The sequence below is a fragment of the Triticum urartu genome, chromosome 3 (assembly GCF_003073215.2).
Source record: "Triticum urartu cultivar G1812 chromosome 3, Tu2.1, whole genome shotgun sequence".
Taxonomy (NCBI): Eukaryota; Viridiplantae; Streptophyta; class Magnoliopsida; order Poales; family Poaceae; genus Triticum; species Triticum urartu.
The window spans coordinates 18,744,180-18,767,643 of record NC_053024.1 but is presented as its reverse complement, the minus strand read 5'-3'; positions in this window follow the sequence as shown (position 1 = coordinate 18,767,643).

Genomic DNA, 23,464 nt, shown 5'->3' with positions numbered 1-23,464 from the left:
TCAAATGAGTATAGTAGGTGATATCCATCTTAGCCTTATGGCGTTCTAGCAACTCCTCTTTAGCCGAGCATTTGGCAAGGACGGTGGGCCTGGCCGGCTCAACGAATTGAGCCTTGAGAAACTCCACTTCTAGGTCAGCCGCTTTGGCTGGGCTAGGTGCCTCCGGGTTAATAGAACCATCAAGAATATCTTCAGCAGGTGGGTCAGAAGTTGGTGCTGCAATGTCTTGAGCCGGTTCAGGTGGCGGCTGATGTGTGGAAGAGTCGGGAGCAGCTATACCCTGTTCCAGTTCAGTCACCACAGGGGTTTGGGCTGGCTTATCCTTCTTGGTTTTCTTCCTGGGCTTAACTTGCACGCTGTGGGCAAAGCAGAGAAATGAGTAAAGAAACATGAAGAAAGGAAAACATAAGGTGAATAAATTGATATTACCCAGGGGCAGTCTTAAAAGCCGGCATGTTTGATTGCATGGACTCGCCGGATGAAGGACAGGTATCCTGGTAATTGGAGTCAGATGAATTGAGAGGTTGACGGATTAGACCCGCCAAAGGTAAAAAAGGGTATAAGTTGGAGATAACCTCAGTCCGACGCTTCCGGGGTGTGTCAGGCAAGCCGGAGGATAGCTCTGCATCCTTGCTGGTCCGGGTCTGCCTCCGGTTTTCAAATTGCTGTTGCTTCAAAAGAAAGTCAGGATCTTGGTAAGCCAAAGGATGTGAAAATCTTACTTTCCGGGTTACTCTTCGAATTTTCTAACGCGGCCGAAGCTCGGAGTCAGAGGAGATTATAGTTACCTCTTCCTCGACGGGTTGGCTGTTGCCCGTGTCTTCCTGAAAAAAGGTTAATATCAGTAAGTTAGTGATAAAGGAGAAAGGGAAATTAAAAAGTTACCTCTTCCTCATTATCATCAGAATCATCAAGCTGAAACAACTCAGAAGCGCTTGGCTTCCTTTTCCTTGAAGTGGTGGGCTTGGTCGCTTTCTTTCCGGCTCTCTTGGCTGCCCTGGCTTGCTTGGCCGCTTCATGATCATATTGGATTTTCCAGAAGTCATCATTTGCCTGTAAAAGGTTATAAAGGGTTATGCATAAGAATACAGTATAACATGATAAAAAATAACCCGACGACTGGAAACTTACTGCAGGGGCCGGGTTCTTCTTGCAAAAAGGTAGTAAGCCGAAGGCGTTACTATTCACTGTACCCTCTTTCAACAAAGACTGAGTTGTAGCTTCCACTACGTCATCTAGTAAGTCGTCAGGACTATGACGCTGAGGGTCATCTTTCTCGCCTGAATAATTACACATTAAGCCGGGGCGGCGGCTTAACGGAATTCTTCTCCAAGCAACCCAGACTCGGACCAGGTCAATGCCATCTAAGCCGTTCCCTAAAAGAGCTTTAATCTTCTTGATCTTGGGGGTGAGTGGCAGACGCTCAATAGCAGTCAACTTATCCGGCAGCGGGTGAGTAGATTCAAGGCGCAATGCACGGAAGCCGGGCAGCGGGTTTTCACCAGCCGGAGAAGTATCTTGGCAGTAGAACCATGTCTGGTTCCAGTCCTTTGGATGACTCAGCAATTGAACATAAGCGAACAGGCAGTCTCTCCGCCTTTGAATCGATATGCCACTAAGCTCCAGACTGGGCCCGTTGGCCCGCTCATTCTGCCGGTTCAAATAGAACAATTCCCTGAACAAAAGTAGGTTGGGTTCTTCTCCAAGGTAGACCTCATAGAAAACTTGGAAGTTGCAGATATTTGACACGGAATTGGGCCCGATGTCTTGAGGTCTTAAGTCAAAGAAGTGCAAAACGTCTCTAAAGAATTTTGAACCGGGAGGAGCAAATCCCCGGCTCATGTGATCGGTAAAAATGATCACCTCCCCTTCCTTGGGTTGAGGTTTCTCCTCAGATGGGTCAGGAGCATGATAAGACATGACATCCTTTTTGGGCAGATGGCCAGACTTTACAAACTCGAACAGTTTGCTCTCTGTAACAATGGATGGGACCCAGTTGCAGGTAACCGGAGGTTTAACAGCTTTGGGTGCCATTGGGTAAATTGAAGCCTACAACAAGATAAAGGAAATTTTACGGTTTATTATAACCCGGAGAATAAGCATTATTGGGTTATTTAAGATGGCAGCTTAAGAAGGGGCCTAATGACATACATGTAACTATGTGATAATGTTTAACAACTGCAGGTATTAAAGATGATTAAAGTTTTTCTTAAGTCGCCAGAAGCAAGCGGTGCTGACAACCGGTATTATCTTAAACCGGTCACATGAATTACTATGGCGGAAACAGAGTCAACAGATGCAATTTTTTGGCTAAGTGTGGAACAAACAGGTTTCACAAGTTGCAATCATTATTTTGGATCAAACGATGTTCTGAAAAGGAAAATATTTCTAGACCTAAAAACAGTACAGAGAAGTTCATATACTCGTGGAGGGTTTCCAAAACAAGGGAAATGAGATATGTTCTTATACAGGATAAGCACAAATATTTCCGCAGCAGTTCTATGTTGTTTTTATAATCTGAACAAGGCATTGGAGGTGAAAACTAATGGAGATCTGCGTCGGGCGGCGAAGAACGCCGACGAACTCAAGACAGTTTCAATGCAGATCTGAGAAAGGGGAAAAGGAGGAACTCACAGATGTGGAAGACTGCGAAGGGTCGCCGTCATTTTCTGGTCAGAATCAGGGTGATGCAGCGGCCTGAGTCGGTGAAGACGAGGAGTTCGACGGCGGCGGCGGCGGAGCTTGAGCAACAAAGAAGGAGGTGCGAGGAGGAAGACGACTGAAGGAAATGAAAAAGGCCTGGGTCGCATCTATTTATAAGGAGGGGCCGATAAAGACGGCGCGAGACACGAGGGGACCAAAGCATCATTATCCAGCGGCCCTGACGCCTCAATTCTCGTGATGGTCAGTAAAGGCAAAGATCCGTTGGAGGATATGACGGAATAAAATATGAGTTTTATTGAAGATGACGTCACGGAGATTTAACCCGGATCCAGATGATGACGTCACGGCGGGTTAAAGTTTCCGCACAAAACAGAAGACCGAAGGCCAGTTCATAAGGTTTTTAAAAGATTGACATGAACTGGTTCAAATCAATCTGGGGCCTAATGTTGGGGATATAACTATTTATGTAAGCCGCCCAGGAGGGGCCGGGTTACGCAAAGAGAAGCCCATCTGAAGCCCAAGACCAAGACGTGAAGATGGCGGTTCAGTAAAGGGTCTAAAAGCCCACAGGCGATTTATGGCCCATGGTGATAAACCGCCATGAGGGCGTGACTTGTATTGTAAGCTAGAAGTAACTAGTCACCGAGCCGGACACTGTTTATGAGCCTTCCGGGACTCTGTAAGCCGTAGGGCGTCGACCCGTGTATATAAGGGGACGACCCGCTGGTGGCTTAGGGTAAGAAACAACTGATCATCGAAACCTCAAGCAATTCCAACCCAACTAGACGTAGGCCTTCCTTCACCGTAAAGGGCTGAACTAGTATAAACCTCGCGTGTCCTTGTCCCGATTAACCCCTTTAAGCTTCCTAGTTGCGATGGCTCCACAACGAAGTCCTTGCAAAAGGACATCTGCCATGACAATTCCACGACAGTTTGAACTTGGCAGAGTGATATTGGTTGCATCTTTCATATGGTGTCTAGCTTCAAGTGCTTCTAATTTGTTGAAATGCCTTCTGCTTAGTTACCACATCATAGGTGTGAATATGTCACACCATCCTATTTTTCATACATATTCCATCCTCGCATCATGTGTTTGCCTTTCATCCGAGTAGTGTTCATCAGTACCATGCATGAATGAGTTCTGAAGAGCAAATTTTATTCCTTTTTCTTATCGGTTTGACTTCACAATGCAAAATCATTACAGCTGAAGGAAATTAGTCCGGCAGTGGATGATGGTGGTCCTTCGGAGCAACTCAAACAGGGGGTCTCTACAAATTCTACTCCGCCATCCTCCCAACAAGATTCGCAAGACAACACAAGGCTGGACAGTCAACGTAGCTGTGTAGATGATGAGCACATCTCCCCTACTCCACCATCACAGGTGCTTGCTCTAACTTGACACTATTATATGTGGTTGCATGTTGCGTATGATGTCTAGCTTGTATTGCTTCTAACTTGTATTGCATCTGCTTAGTTTACACATAATGCCTGTGAATATGACATGTGTTCCTATTTCTAGAACATACGTGTACATGATGAGCACATCTCCCCTACTCCACCATCACAGGTGCTTGCTCTTACTTGGAACTGTTATACGTGGTTGCGTTTTCCGTATGATGTCTAGTTTGTATTGCTTCTGATTATGTTGAATTGCTTCTGCGTAGCTTACAACTTATACCTGCAACGATCACTTACCCATAAGACACATTTAACTTGGGACTGTGATGTAGGTTGCATCTTGCATTGTCTTCTAGCTTGTACTGCTTCTAATTTCTTGAAATGGTACTTACGACGAGACACTTTTTACCTGATAGAGTGATATTGGTTGCATGTTCATATGGTGCCTAACTTTCATTTCTTCTAATTTTGTTGAAATGCCTCCCGCTTACTGTTTTTTCATACATATTCCATCCTCCTATCGTACATGTGAATATGAAACATTGTCTTTTTTGTATATATTCCATCCTCCTATCTTGCACTTTCCTTACATCAAAGTAGTGTTCGTCTGTATCATGCATCAACCAGTTATGCAGAGCTAATTTTATTCATCTTCTTGTGGTTTTGACTTCATAAGGCAATATCAGAAAATAGGAAGGAAAAGAGTAAGTTAGGGGATGGTGGTGGTCCTCCGCACCGACGCAAACAGAGACTCTCTAGATTTGCCACTGCTACTGCTAATGAATTTGAAGTACCAAGTCTACATGATGAGTTCATCTCCCGTACTCCACCATCGTAGGTGCTTGCTCTAAGTTGACAGTGTGATAATTGGTTTCATGTTGCATATGTTGTCTAGCCTGTATTTCTTCTATTTTGATTAAATTGCACCCGCTGAGTTTATACGTTATACATGTGCATATGACATGGCTTTCTGTGTCTAGAATACACTGCATCTATCTATCATACCATGTTCTTACATCAAAGTACTGCTGTTGTGTATCCCGCATCAGTCACTCATGATTGGACGCTTTTAACATGGCAGTTTGATAGTGGTTGCATCTTGCATTGATTTCTAAGTTGTACTGCTTCTAATTTTTTGAATTGCCACTTATGACAAGACACTTTTAACTTGGCAGAGTAATATTGGTTGCATCTTTCATATGGTGTCTAGCTTGCATTACTTCTATTTTCTTGAAAATCCTTCTGCTTAGTTTGCACATCGTAGCTGTGAATATGTCATGCCGTCCTGTTTTTCTTAGATATTCCATCCTCATACGGTTGTCTTACATCAAAGTATTGCTTGTCTGTATCATGCATCAATGAGTTCTGAAGAGTGATTTTATTCTTTTGTGTTGTGGGTACAGCTTGACATGGCAAAGTCAAAAAAGAGTAAGGAAAATAATATAGTAGGGAGTGTTGTTACTCGTCAGGTGAAACGGAAAAGGTTCTGCTGGTACTTATAGTGCAGTAGAAGGTCCAAGTCCACCGGCTAAATCTACAAACACAATATCACCTGCTCCACCAGCTGTAGCATTCGCTTCAATTGTACCAGCATCTCAACCATTTACTCGTTCGTTTGCTCCGGAACTGGCCAGTTCCCAAGCTGCCTTCACACCTAACACTACTTCCGAAGCACTGCTGACACAATAGGACTTGGCAAGATCAGCTGAACCTCATGAGCATCAACACCAAGACGGTACCTGACCGAGTCAAGTTGCAGTTGCATGCTCCTTTATATGTACTCCCACAGTTTGATGTACACTAACACTTTCCATATTCGTTGTTGAACTAGCACCACGGCGCAAGCGGAAATAGACATCAGGGATAATGCTTGACAGATTAACAAAATCTAAAGGAGGAAGAATGGAGATCCATTTTGAGGCAGGTTTAAAAAGGCCACGTGATGCTACAGAGTCAGCCAAGTTAGTATCAGAGGCAGCCATTGCCGTTAGGTGTCATGCACGTATCCTCCCAACGTGGATCCAGTACAGGAATGAGAAAGACAATACCCAGTTTAACACCTTCCTTGACCATTTATCCGTAAGTAATGTTATTCATCGCAATTAGTAATATTGTCTTGCTCTGTCCAATACTTTATAGCTTCCTCCTAATAAGACTCGCATTCTTTTTTCAACAGATGAGGTTCAAGTTGGATCTGAAAGATGATGCAACTAGACAAGCATGCACTCATGTTTTTCAGTCTGCTCTGCGACAGCATCCGTACCACCTTAGAAAATCTCACTTTGAAGGCAAGGCTAACAATGAAATCGCCCAAACATCTCCAGTGGAATATATTACAGATGAAGAGTGGACAACCCTCGTTAAAAACTGGTCTGATCCAAAGTATCAGGTAGGCTATATGTATTTGATCAGACCACATATTGAACTTGTATTTATGTATGTGTCTTACAAGTGTATCTTCTTCTAGGCTAACTGTTTGAAGAACAAAACCAACCATTCTAAAGTGAAATTCCAACAGACCACAGGATCTCGTAGCTATATTGCACACTGCGAGGCTCTTGTAAATAGCTGCTACTTCCTTCTTTTTTTGTGCCATATTATCGTATCTATATTGACTTGTTCCAAATACGGAGGAAATCCCATGCGGACCAAAAAGAACCTGAACCGAATGCAGTGCAAATCTTCAAGGATTGCCACACCAGCAAGATGAAGGGCATGAGCACACCAGTTCAAGCCTCTATTGTAAGTCCTTACTCCTCCTGCCTTGAACTGATTGGTACTGTGATGTGTTCATTTAACTACTTGGTTTGCAGCCAATGTCAGTTACTCTGTTCACTTTTATTCACAGTTGTCTTAATGTATCATTACACAACCATGGTTTAAAAGAGATGAAGGATATTCTTTTGGTCTTCATCTGTAATCTAGTTGTTATGTTCACGTGCGCACACAATGATAAAATAGCCTGTTTGTTTTATATCTGTTTGCCCATGATATGAATGATGTCATACTATGTTCATCCTACTTTAAACCATGTCTCTTTATCTTTAGATATCAACGAATGTGAGGAAATAGACAATACAGTAGGCATGCTACATGGACATATGTTCCGAAAGTGATTTTATTATGTAGTTGGCACTACAATACATGCTAATGTATTACAGTAGTTCACCAAAATAAGTTATGTATAAATGTTTAACCTACTTTGTTTGTTTTTGTCTCATTAGTAACTTATCTGGTACACTAATCTACAAGTTCAAACTTTCAGGAAGCTATGGAACAAATGATTGAATAGCCACAACCACCTGAAGGTGACGAGGCTACTACAGGCACAATGTCACCTCATGCTGCAGTGCGTCAGTATCTCTCCACTAATAGTGCAAAAAGCACCTTCCTGCATAATTCTGGGTTGGTTGTCAAGGTAACCTCGTCCAAATCGCCTACTGAACAAAATCTTCCTGCTAGACAGAGTGATATATCTGTGCTCCAGACACAAGTCCAATCCCTAATGGACGTTGTTTCGGAAACAAGAATAATGGTTGAGAAATGTCGTCAAGATATGAATGGTTTTGAAACCAGACTATCAGACATTCACTTCGTTGTTCAAGAGCAATGGCGGAAAAAAGGTGGAGATCGTGCTGCTCCATCAGATTCTACAGCCTGAAACATTAGCACTCAGGTCAAATGATCTGTGCTTCTATACATCTAATGGTGCTTTTATCTGGAAGGACTGTAAACTTTATGCCAACAGGCCTTTGGTTGTATGGTTGGAATTTATTTTGTTGTGATACAACATTTATGATGCTGCCTCAGGCTACAGTAATTACGACGCTATTTTTGTATAGTGTAGGTTTATCTTAGTAATGTATTCGGCCGAAAGCTTCGTAGGAGCCCAACATGCCAACATTCGTCGGGCCCATTCCAATTGGGCTAAAAACGATTATGGGCCGAAATTGGCATGTAGCCCACTAAAAATATCTGGGCCTAAATCAGCATAAGCTTTCATATTTTTCTGGTAGGCCTGTGCCCATAGTGGGCCTTTAACAGGCCTAAACATAATTTGGGCCCTCAGTAAAAAATAGGCCGCTTACAGGTGTAAATATCTCGAGCCCATAAAATACATGGGCCTTTAATATACCGAAAGTGAGATTGGGCCCTGATTGTGCCAAATAACCCATTGGACTTCAACAGGCCGAAATTCGGACAGGCCGTAAATGCGCCGACCTAATACACGGGCCTTTAACAAGACGGAACTTCGGTCGGGCTAGATTATCGTCATTTTTATATGGGTCGTTAATGGGCCCGATATGACGTTAGGCCACATATGGCCCATGGTTTATGTCCGGCGTTAACACGCCAAAAATGACAACAGGCCGAAAGTGGCCCAAAGCTATAGTGGGCCTCTAACAGGCCGAATGTTAGACATGGCTGAATATGACCCAAATCCTTCACGGTCGTTTATGGGCCAAAAGTTTTGATGGCCTGTAAATGGGCCCAAATTAAGCCGGACCTTTAACAGGCCGGAAATACACCGGGCCGTAATTCGGCCCAATTACTTAGCGGACTGTTAACGGACCAGAAATGACCATGGACCGCGTTGATGACAAGTTTAGGACAGGCCGTTGACGGGCCGATTTGACAGAGGATGTTGGGCGTTTAGCTAGGCCGGCCCATTATGGTCGGCAGAATCTTGTGGGCCTTTAGCTGGGCCGACGCATTGTGGTCTGCAAAATCTTATGGGCCTTTAGCTGGGCCGGCCCATTATGGTCTGCAAAATCGTGTGGGCCTTTTGCTAGGCCGGCCCATTATGGTCCACTAAATTTTGTGGGCCTTTAGCTGGGCCGGCCCATTATGGTCCGCTAAATCTTATGGGCCTTCGGTTGGGCCGGCCCATTTAGTCTTTGTGGGCCACTTTTGGGCCGGTCCACGTGTCAACATATCATAGGCCCATCTCGACCGTTGGATGAGTGATACCTGTGCCAACATGGAGCTGACGCGTGGATCCGTCAGCCAATGAGAATTTTACAAGTGGAAAATCGGCATTGGTCGTGGCTGTTAACGGGTTATCGGATCCAAAATTCGACCTGATAGCTTAACGGCGTTCTGTTATGGTGGATGCCACGTGTCGGTCACACTTGACGAAAGCACTTCTGTGACGCGCGATTTATCGTCATGGAAGTGGACACTTCCGTGATGATAATTTTGGCAATGTCATGGAACACTTCTACGACGGCACAGGTATGACTATCTTGATTCTGTCATAAATTTGTCATGGATGTACATGCATGACAGAAAACGCGACATACTGTGACAAACATGTATCATCACGGAAGTGTATTTTTTTTGTACTGTTATCCCTCTACATCATGTCATCTTGCTTAAGGCGTTACTCTGTTCTTATGAACTTAATACTCTGGATAGCGGTTGAAGTGTGGAGTAATAGTAGTAGATGCAGGTAGGAGTCAGTCTACTTGTCTCGGACATGATGCCTATATACATGATCATACCTAGATATTCTCATAACTATGCTCAACTCTGTCAATTGCTCAACAGTAATTTGTTTACCCACCGTGAATACTGATGCTCTTGAGAGAAGCCACTAGTGAAACCTATGGCCCCCGGGTCTATCTTCCATCATATTAATCTTCCAATACTTAGTTATTTCCTTTGCCATTTATTTTACTTTGCATCTTTTATTTCTATTTATCATAAAAATACCAAAAATATTATCTTATCATATCTATCAGATCTCACTCTCGTAAGTGACCATGTAGGGATTGACAACCCCTAATCACGTTGGTTGCGAGGATTTATTTGTTTGTGTAGGTGCGAGGGACTCGTGCGTGGCTTCCTACTGGATTGATACCTTGGTTATCAAAACCTGAGGGAAATACTTACGCTACTCTGTTTCATCACCCTTTCCTCTTCAAGAGAAAACCAACGCAAGTGCTCAAGATGTAGCAGACTGATACGTCTTCGTCGTATCTACTTTTCCAAACACTTTTGCCATTGTTTTGGACTCTAACTTGCATGATTTGAATGGAACTAACCCGGACTGATGCTGTTTTCAGCAGAATTGCCATGATGTTGTTTTATGTCTGGAAAACAAAAGTTCTCGGAATGACTTGAAACTCCACGGAATATCTTACAATAAATAATAAAAAATCCTCGCCAAAGATGAAGACCAGGGGGCCCACACCCTTGCCACGAGGGTGGGGGCGCGCCCCCCTAGGGCACGCCCCCCCTACCTCGTGGGCCCCCTGGAGACCTCCTGACTCCAACTCCAACTCTATATAACTGCTTTCGGGGAGAAAAAAATAGGAGAGAAGATTTCGTCGCGTTTTACGATACGGAGCCGCCGCCAAGCCCTAAAACCTCTCGGGAGGGCTGATCTGGAGTCCGTTCGGGGCTCCGGAGAGGGGGATTCATCACCATCGTTATCATCAACCATCCTCCATCACCAATTTCATGATGCTCACCGCCGTGCGTGAGTAATTCCAACGTAGGCTTGCTGGACGGTGATGGGTTGGATGAGATTTATCATGTAATCGAGTTAGTTTTGTTAGGGTTTGATCCCTAGTATCCACTATGTTCTGAGATTGATGTTGCTATGACTTTGCTATGCTTAATGCTTGTCACTAGGGCCCGAGTGCCATGATTTCAGATCTGAACCTATTATGTTTTCGTCAATATATGAGAGTTCTTGATCCTATCTTGCAAGTCTATAGTCACCTATTATGTGTTATGATCCGTTAACCCCGAAGTGACAATAATCGGGATACTTACCCGTGATGACCGTAGTTTGAGGAGTTCACGTATTCACTATGTGCTAATGCTTTGTTCCGGTTCTCTATTAAAAGGAGGCCTTAATATCCCTTAGTTTCCATTAGGACCCCGGTGCCATGGGAGGGTAGGACAAAAGATGTCATGCAAGTTCTTTTTCATAAGCACGTATGACTATATTCGGAATACATGCCTACATTACATTGACGAATTGGAGCTAGTTCCGTGTCACCCTATGTTATGACTGTTACATGATGAACCACATCCGGCATAATTATCAATCATTGATCCGATTCCTACGAGCTTTCCATATACTGGTTTACGCTTATTTACTTTCCCGTTGCTATTGTTACAATCACTACATAATACCAAAAATATTACTTTGCTTTCATTACTCTTTTGTTACTGTTACCATCACTACCATATTACTTTGCTACTAAACACTTTGCTGCAGATACGAAGTTTCCAGGTGTGGTTGAATTAACAACTCAGCTGCTAATACTTGAGAATATTCTTTGGCGCCCCTTGTGTCGAATCAATAAATTTGGGTTGAATACTCTACCCTCGAAAGTTGTTGCGATCCCCTAGGGCGCGCCCCCTGCCTCGTGGGCCCACGGTGGCCCTCCTCCACTTATTCTTGCACCCACACACTTCATCTTCCTCCCACAAACACGAATATCCAGCTCAAACCCGAGTCCAAGCTCGTTTTGCTGCCATTTTCGATCTCCTTGCTCAAAGCACCTCTCACAAAACTGCTTGGGGAGATTGTTCCTTGGTATGTGACTCCTCCATTGTTCCAATTAGTTTTTGTTCTAGTGCTTTATTCATTGCAAATTTGTGTTGCTTAGGTGACCCTGTTCTTGAGCTTGCATGTCAAATTTATATGGTCAAAAGTAGTTTTGATGCATGGTATAGGCCCTAGGCACTTGTAGGAGCAGTTGCTATCAATATTATTGAGTTTGGTTTACTTTTATTTTGAAGTTACTAAAAAATTCAGAATTTTTCAGAAAATGATGAGTAGATTATTGAGGGGCTCATCGAGCCAAAGCTCGAAGGAAAAGGCACCGAAGCCTAAGTATAATTTGCCGCGCACCGCGGAGGTTCGGGCGTGTGAATGGCCTTCCGAGGATTTCTTGAGAGCAGCCGGGATTTATGAAGATTTTCATGAATTGGCTCATAATGCAAGCCTCACCGATTTCCTCCACGACCAATGCGATCAGCACGTACCTTGTTCCGTTGACGGCTATCCACGCCTACCGGAACCCTGCACCAGCCGAGGAGCCAGAACCGGAACCACAATTTGATCCTTCACGACAGTCTAACTATCAGTGGGATCCGGAGATGATTGCCAGCCAGTGGCAATCGGAGCCTTCTTCTTCCTCATCGTAGTACGACGCCAACAACTATTATTATGGATATCAGCCAGGCCAGCCATGGCCATAAACCAACTTAGGCCAAAAGCCAAAGCTTGGGGGAGTACGTATTTCTCACCAACATTACATTTATGTTCACGCACACTCATTGCTAGATGTCGGTGTTCATACTTTTTCATTGTATCATCCATGCTAGTTTATTTCCTTCTATGCTTTCTTCTTGTGTGTTTAATAAACCTTAAGAAAAAACCAAAAAAATAGTTGTAACTTTTAATCAGTTTAATTTCCATGCTTGTAGTAGTAATTAAAAAGAAAACCCAAAAAGATTTCATGTTCTTCTTTTGCTTGTTGGGAGCTTTCCCGTGTAAATAGTTTTATTTCTTTTCTTTGGGGGTCAGTAGGAGAAGACCATGATTAAATTGTTGAAGTGGCTCTTATATGCTTTATTGTTGATTTAACCAAGAGCCCATATTGCTTTGTCTTCTCCTATTTATTGAATGCTCGCAAATTCCACCTTAGTCCAATGCACGTGCATTCTTATTATTATTCACATCGTTCGGTCCTGCAAGTGAAAGGCAATTATGATGATATATGATGGACTGACTGAGATGAGAAAAGCTGGTACGAACTCAGCCTCTTTTGTTTTTGTAAATATGATGAGTTCATCGTTCTTGATTCAGCTTGTTATGAATAAGCATGTTCGTAATGACCATTAGAGATCATAGTTGCTTGTGCCATGCTTGATTTGCTATGAGTTATAATGGTTTACCTTGTGTGCCAACATGCTATTAAAATGGTTATGATATGGTATGATAGGGTGGTATCCTCCTCTGAATGATTTAAGTGACTTGACTTGGCACATGTTCACGCATGTAGTTGAAACAAATCAACATAGCCTTCATGATATTTATGTTCATGGTGGATTATATCCTACTCATGCTTGCATCCAATGTTTATTAATTTTAATGCATGTACATGGCTGTTGTCACTCTATAGTTGGTCGCTTCCCAGTCTTTTGCTAGCCTTCACCTGTACTAAGCGGAAATACTGCTTGTGCATCCAATCCCTTAAACCCCAAAGTTATTCCACATGAGTCCACTATACCTTCCTATATGCGGCATCTAACTGCCGTTCCAAGTAAATTTGTATGTGGCAAACTCTAAACCTTCAAATAATCATCCTGTTTTGTTTGCTCGAATAGCTCATGTATCAACTAGGGTTGCCTGTATCTTCCATGCTAGGCGGGTTATTCTCAAGAGGAGTGGACTCCGCTCCTCACTCACGAGAAAATGGCTGGTCACCGGGATGCCCAGTCCCATGCTTTATGCAAACTAAATCAAAATAATTGCAAAACAAAACTACCCCTGGGACCTGATGTATGTTGGAGGCACTCGTTGTTTCGAGCAAGCCATGGATTGATGTTTGTTGGTGGAGGGGGAGTATAAACTTTACCATTTTGTTTGGGAACCGCCTATAATGTGTGTAGCATGGAAGATATCACCATCTCTTGGTTGTTATGTTGACAATGAAAGTATACCGCTCAAAATATTATTCACCTCTATTTCAAAACCGAGCTCTGGCACCTCTACAAATCCCTGCTTCCCTCTGCGAAGGGCCTATCTATTTACTTTTATGTTGAGTGATCACCCTCTTATTAAAAGCACCAGTTGGAGAGCACCGCTGTCATTTGCATTCATTATTGTTAGTTTACATTGGTTGTGACTATGATTGGGTCTCTTTTACCATGAATTACAATGTCTAGTCAGTCCTTGATCTTTAAAGGTGCTCTGATTTTATGTTTGCGGACTCAGAAAGGGCTAGCGAGATACCATCTTGTTATATCATATTATGATTGTTTTGAGAAAGTGTTGTCATCCGAGATTTATTATTATGGCTTGCTAGTTGATTATGCTATTGATATGGGTAATCATGAGACCTGAGAATTATTGCAAATATGGTTAGTTATAATCTTTGCTAAAAACTTGAATGCTAGCTTGACATATTTACAACAACAAGAGCAAACGGAGTTTGTAAAAGTTTTTCTTTATTTCTTTCAGTTTGTCAACTGAATTGCTTGAGGACAAGCAAGGGTTTAAGCTTGGGGGAGTTGATACGTCTCCGTCGTATCTACTTTTCCAAACACTTTTGCCCTTGTTTTGGACTCTAACTTGTATGATTTGAATGGAACTAACCCGGACTGACGCTGTTTTCAGCAGAATTGCCATGATGTTGTTTTATGTGCAGAAAACAAAAGTTCTCGGAATGACCTGAAACTCCACGGAATATCTTACAATAAATAATAAAAATCCTTGCCAAAGATGAAGACTAGGGGGGCCACACCCTTGCCACGAGGGTGGGGGGCGCCCCCCCCCCTAGGACGCGCCCCCTGATACGTCTCCAACGTATCTATAATTTTTGATTGCTCCATGCTATATTATCTACTGTTTTGGACTATATTGGGCTTTATTTTCCACTTTTATATTATTTTTGGGACTAACCTATTAACCAGAGGCCCAACCCAGAATTGCTGCTTTTTGCCTATTTCAGTGTTTCGAAGAAACGAAATATCAAACGGAGTGCAAACGGAATAAAATCTTCGGGAATGTGATTTTCTCACCGAACGTGATCCAGGAGACTTGGACCCTGCTCCAAGGAACAAAAGAGGGAGTCACGAGGGTGGGGGGCGCCCCCCCCCAGGGCACGCCCCCTGCCTCGTGGGCCCCTCGGTGCTCCTCCGGCGTACTTCTTCCTCCTATATATACAAACGTACCCCCAAATGATCAGAACAGGAGCCAAAAACCTAATTCCACCGCCGCAACTTTCTGTATCCACGAGATCCCATTTTGGGGCCTGTTCTGGAGCTCCGCCGGAAGAGGGCCGTCATCACGGAGGGCTTCTACATCATCATAGCCTCTCCGATGAAGTGTGAGTAGTTTACCTCAGACCTTCGAGTCCATAGTTAGTAGCTAGATGGCTTCTTCTCTCTCTTTGAATCTCAATACAAAGTTATCCCCTCTCTTGTGGAGATCTATTCGATGTAATCTTCTTTTTGCGGTGTGTTTGTTGAGACCGATGAATTGTGGGTTTATGATCAAGTCTATCTATGAATAATATTTGAATCTTCTCTGAATTCTTTTATGTATGATTGGTTATCTTTGCAAGTATCTTCAAATTATTCATTTGGTTTGGCCAACTAGATTGGTAGTTCTTGCCATGGGAGAAGTGCTTAGCTTTGGGTTCGATCTTGCGGTGTCCTTTCCCAGTGACAGAAGGGGCAGCAAGGCACGTACTGCATCGTTGCCATCGAGGATAACAAGATGGGGTTTATTTCATATTGCATGAATTTATCTCTCTACATCATGTCATCCTGCTTAAGGCGTTACTCTGTTTTTAACTTAATACTCTAGATGCATGCTGGATAGCGGTCGATGAGTGGAGTAATAGTAGTAAATGCAGAATCGTTTTGCTCTACTTGTCACGGACGTGATGCCTATATACAGGATCATGCCTAGATATCCTCATAACTATGCTCAATTCTGTCAATTGCTCAACAGTAATTTGTTCACCCACCGTAGAATACTTATGCTCTTGAGAGAAGCCACTAGTGAAACCTATGGCCCCCGGGTCCATTCTCATCATATCAATCTCCATCACTTTAATCTTGCTTTGCTTTTTTACTTTGCCTTTACTTTTTACTTTGCATCTTTATACCAAAAATACCAAAAATATTATATCTATCAGATCTCACTCTCGTAAGTGACCGTGAAGGGATTGACAACCCCTAATCGCGTTGGTTGCGAGTAGCTATCATTTTGTGCAGGTACGAGGGACTTGAGCATGGCCTCCTACTGGATTGATACCTTGGTTCTCAAAAACTGAGGGAAATACTTACGCTACTCTGCTGCATCATCCCTTCCTCTTCGGGGAAAACCAATGCAAGTTCAAGACGTAGCACCCCCTAGCTCGTGGCCCCCTGGAGACCTCCCGACTCCAACTACAACTCTATATAACTGCTTTCGGAGAGAAAAAAATAGGAGAGAAGATTTCATCGCGTTTTACCATACGGAGTCGCCGCCAAGCCCTAAAACCTCTCGGGAGGGCTGATCTGGAGTCCATTCGGGGCTCCGGAGAGGGGGATTCGTCACCGTCGTCATCATCAACCATCCTCCGTCACCAATTTCATGATGCTCACCGCCGTGCGTGAGTAATTCCATCGTAGGCTTGCTGGACGGTGATGGTTGGATGAGATTTATCATGTAATCGAGTTAGTTTTTTTAGGGTTTGATCCCTAGTATCCACTATGTTTTGAGATTGATGTTGCTATGACTTTCCTATGCTTAATGCTTCTCACTAGGGCCCGAGTGCCATGATTTTAGATCTGAACCTATTATGTTTTCATCAATATATGAGAGTTCTTGATGCTATCTTGCAAGTGTCACTACTAGGGAAATAGGCTACTAGCAGCGCGGGTAAAATGGCTACTAGTAGCCGGGTACTTGCGCTACTAGTATCGCGCTACACCTAAAAGTTAGTGGTAGCGTGGGTCGAACCCGCGCTACTACTAACTTCGTTAGTAGCAGCGAGGGTTCAATCCGCGCTACTGCTATTATGAACCGCGCTACTACTAATGAAATAGTAGTAGCGTGTCTATAGTCCCAATGCCACTAGTAACTTATTAGGAATTAAAAAAATAAAATCAACCAAATTCATTCTATCACACAGTTGTCGTATCTTCTCTAGTTCCTCATTGTATAATTTCATTCTATCGCACAGTTACATAACCAACTACGTTCCTCCTTGTAGCAGCAACTCATGTATAATTCCATTCTATCGCACAGTTACATAAGCAACTACCTACGTAAGTTGTTATGGCCCGATCCGAAAATTGGACCACTCGTCAGTGTGAGGCGCCTGCCCGGCCAGATCTCGCGGCCTTCAGCTGCGACAAAAAGCATTGTATAGCCTCGAAGAGCCACACCTGACTGAGGGCAGCCGCCGCCTTGAGTTGCGACTCAGTCACGTCCCTCGCTCTGGCCCTCAGCTCCAACAGGACCAGTCGATGTCGTCCTTGTGCCTCGCCACCAGCGAACGGAGGAAGCCATCGTACACGTGCCCCACTCCCCGCACTCTGACACCCAAACATCATTAAGATTCAGATTCAGAATTGGTCACATATCGAATCAAGTATATCTAAATATTGATCATCTCTCGGGCTCGGGGTGTCTGGTCGACTGCTTACCCATGTGCTGGGGTGATAGAGGTAGAGAACGAGCAGCAGCTTCGCTTCTCTGTACATCGGCAGCCACGACACCGTCCAATCCACGAACCTCTCGACGACCGTTATCGTCGCTACCAGAACCCCGCAGCATTACAAACAAAGGTTCAGAAACTTCAGATTCTTCAGAAGAATGGCACAAAAAAACAATGCGGTACATGTAGATGCCAATGTGCAACATTTTTTTCCAGAGATTCTTATTTAAGACGTAATGCACAATTGAAGCTATAAGCTATTTCCTAGTAGTGAAAAGTGTAGAGAATAGTTATATAAGAACGCATATAGATTTGACAAGTGCATAGAAAAACATAAAGCTCAAAAGAAACACAGAATCAAGCAAATCAAGCAACCACATAATCAGGAGATACTAAAGAAAAGCACTATCCAGTATAAGATACTTCATTAGTTGCACATCAGGAGAAACTAAAGAAAAGCACACAAGGTGTAGTTAAGGACACTAACCCTAGAATAGATACCAGTTGTGCCAGTATTTGGAAAATGCCCTGATTTTCAATCAAAACACATAAACTTAGGTTGCTGAATGCGCAAGGAAAACAAACAGTTCAGAAATGAAGCTAGCTCTTCATATAAACAATAGATACCCATACCAAGTAGTTCAGATATTGATCTATCTACAATCTGATGCATTTTTTAGTTTTAACAACCTAGCTGTAGTAAGGCACCAATGTTTCTATGGCTTACTGGTTAAAATGGAATTTTTTTATTCCACTTGGTTAAGTAGTCGTCTTTTAATTCACACTACCACCACAATTGGCTCTACTCTATACTGATATCTGGTACAAGATAGGTAATTATAAGTTTAGCAAGGTTCTTTTGCGAGGATTGATGGGTCAAAGAAGTTGCAGAATATAATTGGCCAGACATCCACTAAGTTGGTTCAACACAAATCGATGGATGCACTTTGGTGGCTCAAAATCATGCTTATCTGCAGAAAAAATAGCATGTGTAGCATACTTTCGACCTGCACTCCAGAAGCAAATATTCATGCTCACCCAATCAAATTCAATCCAGATCAAGATGCATATGGCTCTACTCAACACTATTATCTCGTACAAGGGCGAGGTAAATATAAGTTTAGCTTAGCAAGTTTCTTTGCGAGGATTGAGAAGTCAACAAGGTTCCTGAACATAATTCGCCAGAGATTCCTGTGCTAAACCAACTAAGTTTGTTCAATACAAATCAATCTAGTAGACGCACTCATGGCGGCTCAAAATTATGCTTATTCTGTAGACAAAAGCCAGCTTGTGTGGCATATTTCTACCTGGACTCGAGAACGGAATAATGCATGCTCATCCAATCAGATTCAATCGAGATCAAGATGCATAGGGCTTATCTATATGATCTAGCTGCAACAACTGCAATCGCGTCATCCTTGGCTATGAAAAAATAGGTAGAATTACTGGATTCCCTTGCACAAGCTCACCTATGAAGAACTGGAGGAACTTGACGGGCAACATGACGGCCTCCTACAGCGCCTGCTTGGCGCTCTCGAGCCCGGTAACGTTGTTCCACTTGATGTTGGGCTTCTCAGTGGTGATGGCGGAGTTGAGGCCGGCCCTCAGCTTGGACTGCTCGGAGTCGTCCTCGTCGGTGCCGCGCCCCCGGCGTCCTTCCGCTTGGTCTTGGGGCGGGTGCGACGGCGGCATCGCCGCCATTGGGCGCACCAGGGGGCCGCCGCCGCCCTCATCGAGGACGGCCCGGATCTCCTCGGAAAGCTGGAAAGGCTCCGCCTTTGCTGCGGATTCTGGCGGATGCGCGGGGGGCAGGCCGGCGGAGCGCGGGGGCGGCGGATTTGGTGGGGGGAGGGACGGGGCGGGGCGCGCGGCCGCCGGTGTGGCGCACGCGGTGGGGGGCATGTGGGCGAACGGACGGAGGAGAGGAGGTGGAAGGGAGGCCGGCGGTGAGTGGGTTGGGAGAGGAAAGGAGGTGGAAGGGAGGCCGGTGGTGAGTGGGTTGGGAGAGGAGAGGAGGTTGGGGATCTAGATCGGGCTGCGTGATTTTTTTTTGAGACAGACGGGGGTGAGTGGTGTGGGATGGTTGGTGGGGTGGGAGTGTGGATCGGGCCGGGGTGGACAGGCTTCGTAGTAGCGTGGGTCTTACCTGCGCTAGTACTACTTACTTAGTAGTAGCGCCGGTTTTATACCCCTCGCTACTACTATGGCCTATCCCGAGGGCATTGTTGGAGACCATTTAGTAGCAGCGCGGGTTTATACCCCTCACTACTAATATCAACTTAGTAGTAGCGCGGTTTTTATACCCCTCGCTACTACTAATTAGCAGTAGCGCCCATTTTTAAACCGCGCTACTGATAAACTTCTGTGTATAAGGTTTCCCTAGTAGTGCTATAGTCACCTATTATGTGTTATGATCCGTTAACCCCGAAGTGACAATAATCGGGATACTTATTGGTGATGACTGTAGTTTGAGGAGTTCATGTATTCACTATGTGCTAATCTTTGTTCTGGTTCTCTATTAAAAGGAGGCCTTAATATCCCTTAGTTTCCATTAGGACCCCGCTGCCACGGGCGGGTAGGACAAAAGATGTCATGCAAGTTCCTTTCCATAAGCACGTATGACTATATTCGGAATACATGCCTACATTACATTGAGGAATTGGAGCTAGTTTTGTGTCACCCTATGTTATGACTGTTACATGATGAACCACATCCGGCATAATTATCCATCATTGATCCGATGCCTACGAGCTTTCCATATACTGGTTTACGCTTATTTACTTTCCCGTTGCTATTGTTACAATCACTACATAATACCAAAAATATTACTTTGCTTTCATTACTCTTTTGTTACTGTTACCATCACTATCATATAACTTTGCTACTAAACACTTTGCTGCAGATACTAAGTTTCCAGGTGTGGTTGAATTGACAACTCAGCTGCTAATACTTGAGAATATTCGGCTCCCCTTGTGTCGAATCAATAAATTTGGGTTGAATACTCTACCCTCGAAAGCTGTTGCAATCCCCTATACGTGTGGGTCATCATAGACGTCGACTGAGCGCGCCGCCCCCCCCCCCTCCCTCGGCCCCACGCCCTACCGAGGGTCTTCCTTGTCAAGCTCTCAATCTGCGCGTTCCCCGCCGCTTCCTTTTTACCTTCACCTGCCGCACCTGGGAGGAAAGGGGCAAGAACGGAGATCACAGGGAACCTATCTTTCTTTTCAAATTGTAGGCACTTGCCAAATCTTAATTTCAATATAATGTAATCTCTTGAGCCCATGCTTGTATCCTGTAACCTTTGTACTCGCATCAGCATATTAATGAAAAGGGTTTTTATCAGTTTTGCCATCGGTTGTACTACACTACTCAGTTCTACCACTAAATTTTTTCACTGCTCAGAAATGCCACTGTTCCGTTAGGCGCGTGCTCAAAAATGCCATTTTTTCACCGTTACTGTCAGGTCAATGGACGTTGACCATGTTATATGACTATAATGCCCCTGGTCTCATTTGCAAGATCTCTCTCCATGGTGTGGGACCAACTTGTCAAGAGTAAGAAAATAAATTACGAGGAAAAAGAGCGACAAGGTGGATCGAAGCAGAGACGTGAGTTTGTTCAGCGGGCAAGCGAACCACCACATCCAATCAAAGCATTTATTTGAGGAACAAATGTACTTGTACTCAAACTTATCCAATACCTAACCTGCTCGTATCAGTTTCCCTCACTGAAAAAATAGCGCGCTATAACTATAGAGTATTGAGAATTGCCTCGCTAAATATATTAATGTACAATATCTCGCTAATAGCACGCTATAGCGCGACATAGCACGCTAATAACGTATTTTAAGGTCTGCGCTATTTCGATGTAGCGTGCTATTTTTTTCATTGGTTTCCATAGCCGGAACCACAATCCCTAGCCGCCGCCTGCAGATCCTCAACTGCAACTGTCGGTCGCCAGGCTGCCCGCCCAACTCCGGCGCGCCTCCACTCGCCGTAGCTACCGCGCTTCATGCCCAGCGCTGCCCCTGTCGTGGCTTTGGCGCTGCCTCCCACCCATCACCACCACTCGAGGCAGGCAGCTCCGACGCTTCTTCCGCCTGACTCCGCAGCTCCTCCCGAGTCCAGCTCCGCCACCTCGTGTGATGCCTTGAAGTGATTTGTTCCATGGCAATGGCGACGGACAACAGTCCTGAATCAGAGAGGAGCGTCAGCCACCGGACGCCCCAGCATGTTGTAGCCTCTGAAATTCCGGCAGGGTGAGTATGCTAATTCTTAGTGTGGTGCGTCTATGGATCATAGTAGCTTGTAGAGATGGAATTTCTTATGTAGAATTTGTAGTAGCTGATTGGTGCCGTGTTGATACTCGCGTGCCATTTGGTACACATGTTCGGATGGTCGGGATGGATATGGAATTACAGATACTAGAAGTAAAAAAAGGCTGCACATGTGAAGTTTGTAAATCTTGCTGCGTTTGTGTTGTTTTCAGAAAAATGGGCAGGCACCATGCTGAAATTTTCAGAGAAATTTAGAAAATCATGTGCCCCTGCTATCATATTTGTTGTTGCTTTCAATTAGTGTGTAATGCATGAATTAGCTAGCTGGAGAAATGGAGTAGCGAGCAACAAGAAACAATATTATATACTATTCAGTTTGAATATTATTTACCTAAAGGATATGACACATATATTTCCTCCTATTTCAAAACTTTCCCTTAGCTCAGTTGGTTAGCACGAGCGCCTATCCAGGTCATGGTCGTGGGATGGAAACTCCCTGGCTCCAATTTTGTCTTCTCTTTTCATGCTCGCCTTACAGGTGGGCCCACAACTCAAACAAAGAGAGAATAGTTGACAAATGGGATAGGGGTATTTTCGTCATCTACCTTCGGTCAATGTCCTTTGACATGGCTGTAACGATGAAGAATGGCTTTTTTGGGCACGCGTCTAACGAAACATTGGCATTTTTTAGCAGTGAAACTTTTTAGTGGCAAAGCTAAGTAGTGTAGTACAATCGATGGCAAAACTGATAAAAATCCTAATGAAAAAGTCTAGTCCTGCCGGTAACTCATGCACGTGTATGTTCATGCGGAAGCGAAATGCCTCCTGAGTGTAGGTAAACGAGTCCTTCCGGCAAGCCACCTTGCTGGCGCCCCTTGCGCCTGCCGAAGAATCACATCTGCTGGGTTACAGACAAAGGGCCCAGCCCCCCGTCCACCTCTTTTTGACAAGGGTCACCATGACCATTCTGACCGAAGCGGCGTTTGAGTCGGAAATGGGAGCCCCCGAGTCCTTAAAGATGAGTGGCGAGGTTTTCTAATGCACAAGTCACAGGTTACGAATACGAATGGGCAAGAGGTAAACTTTATTTGTTTGGTTTGCTGGGGATCACTGTGTTGGGCGGTCTTCTCAACTTCTCATCGGAGCTGGGTCCTTGGCGGGATCGCCCGTCCTTGCCGTGGCAGGAAAGAAGTGAGGACAAAAGCACGGACCCTCGGTGGTTCACTAACATTTACTGGAATCAAAAAGCAGTACAGTACCCTGGACAAGCATGCATATACGTATATACACAAACATGGAAATCAACAGGAAACTATACATACTAAGGGATTCCTTTTCCCTGACTACGCATAGGGTCTGCGCCTGGCTCTGATGTTACATGCCTCGGCGGCAAGGCTAGTATGAAAGGGGGGTTGCCGGGGCTCCCGGCAACTACGCCTTAGGGGCAAAACTTGAGAAGATGTTCAATATTCCAGGAGTTGCGCACCGGAATGCCATCTTCGGTCTCCAGGCGGACTGCGCTAGGCCTGGTGACTTGTATTACCCGATAAGGGCCTTCCCACTTCGGCATCAACTTGTTTGGATTCTTGGGGGATTGGATCTGCCAAAGAACAAGGTCGCCTTCCTCAAGGCTTCGGGCGTGAACCTTGCGGCTATGATAGCGGCGCAAGGCTTGCTGGTAGCGAGCGGCTCGCAAAGCCGCCCGAAGACAATATTCCTCAAG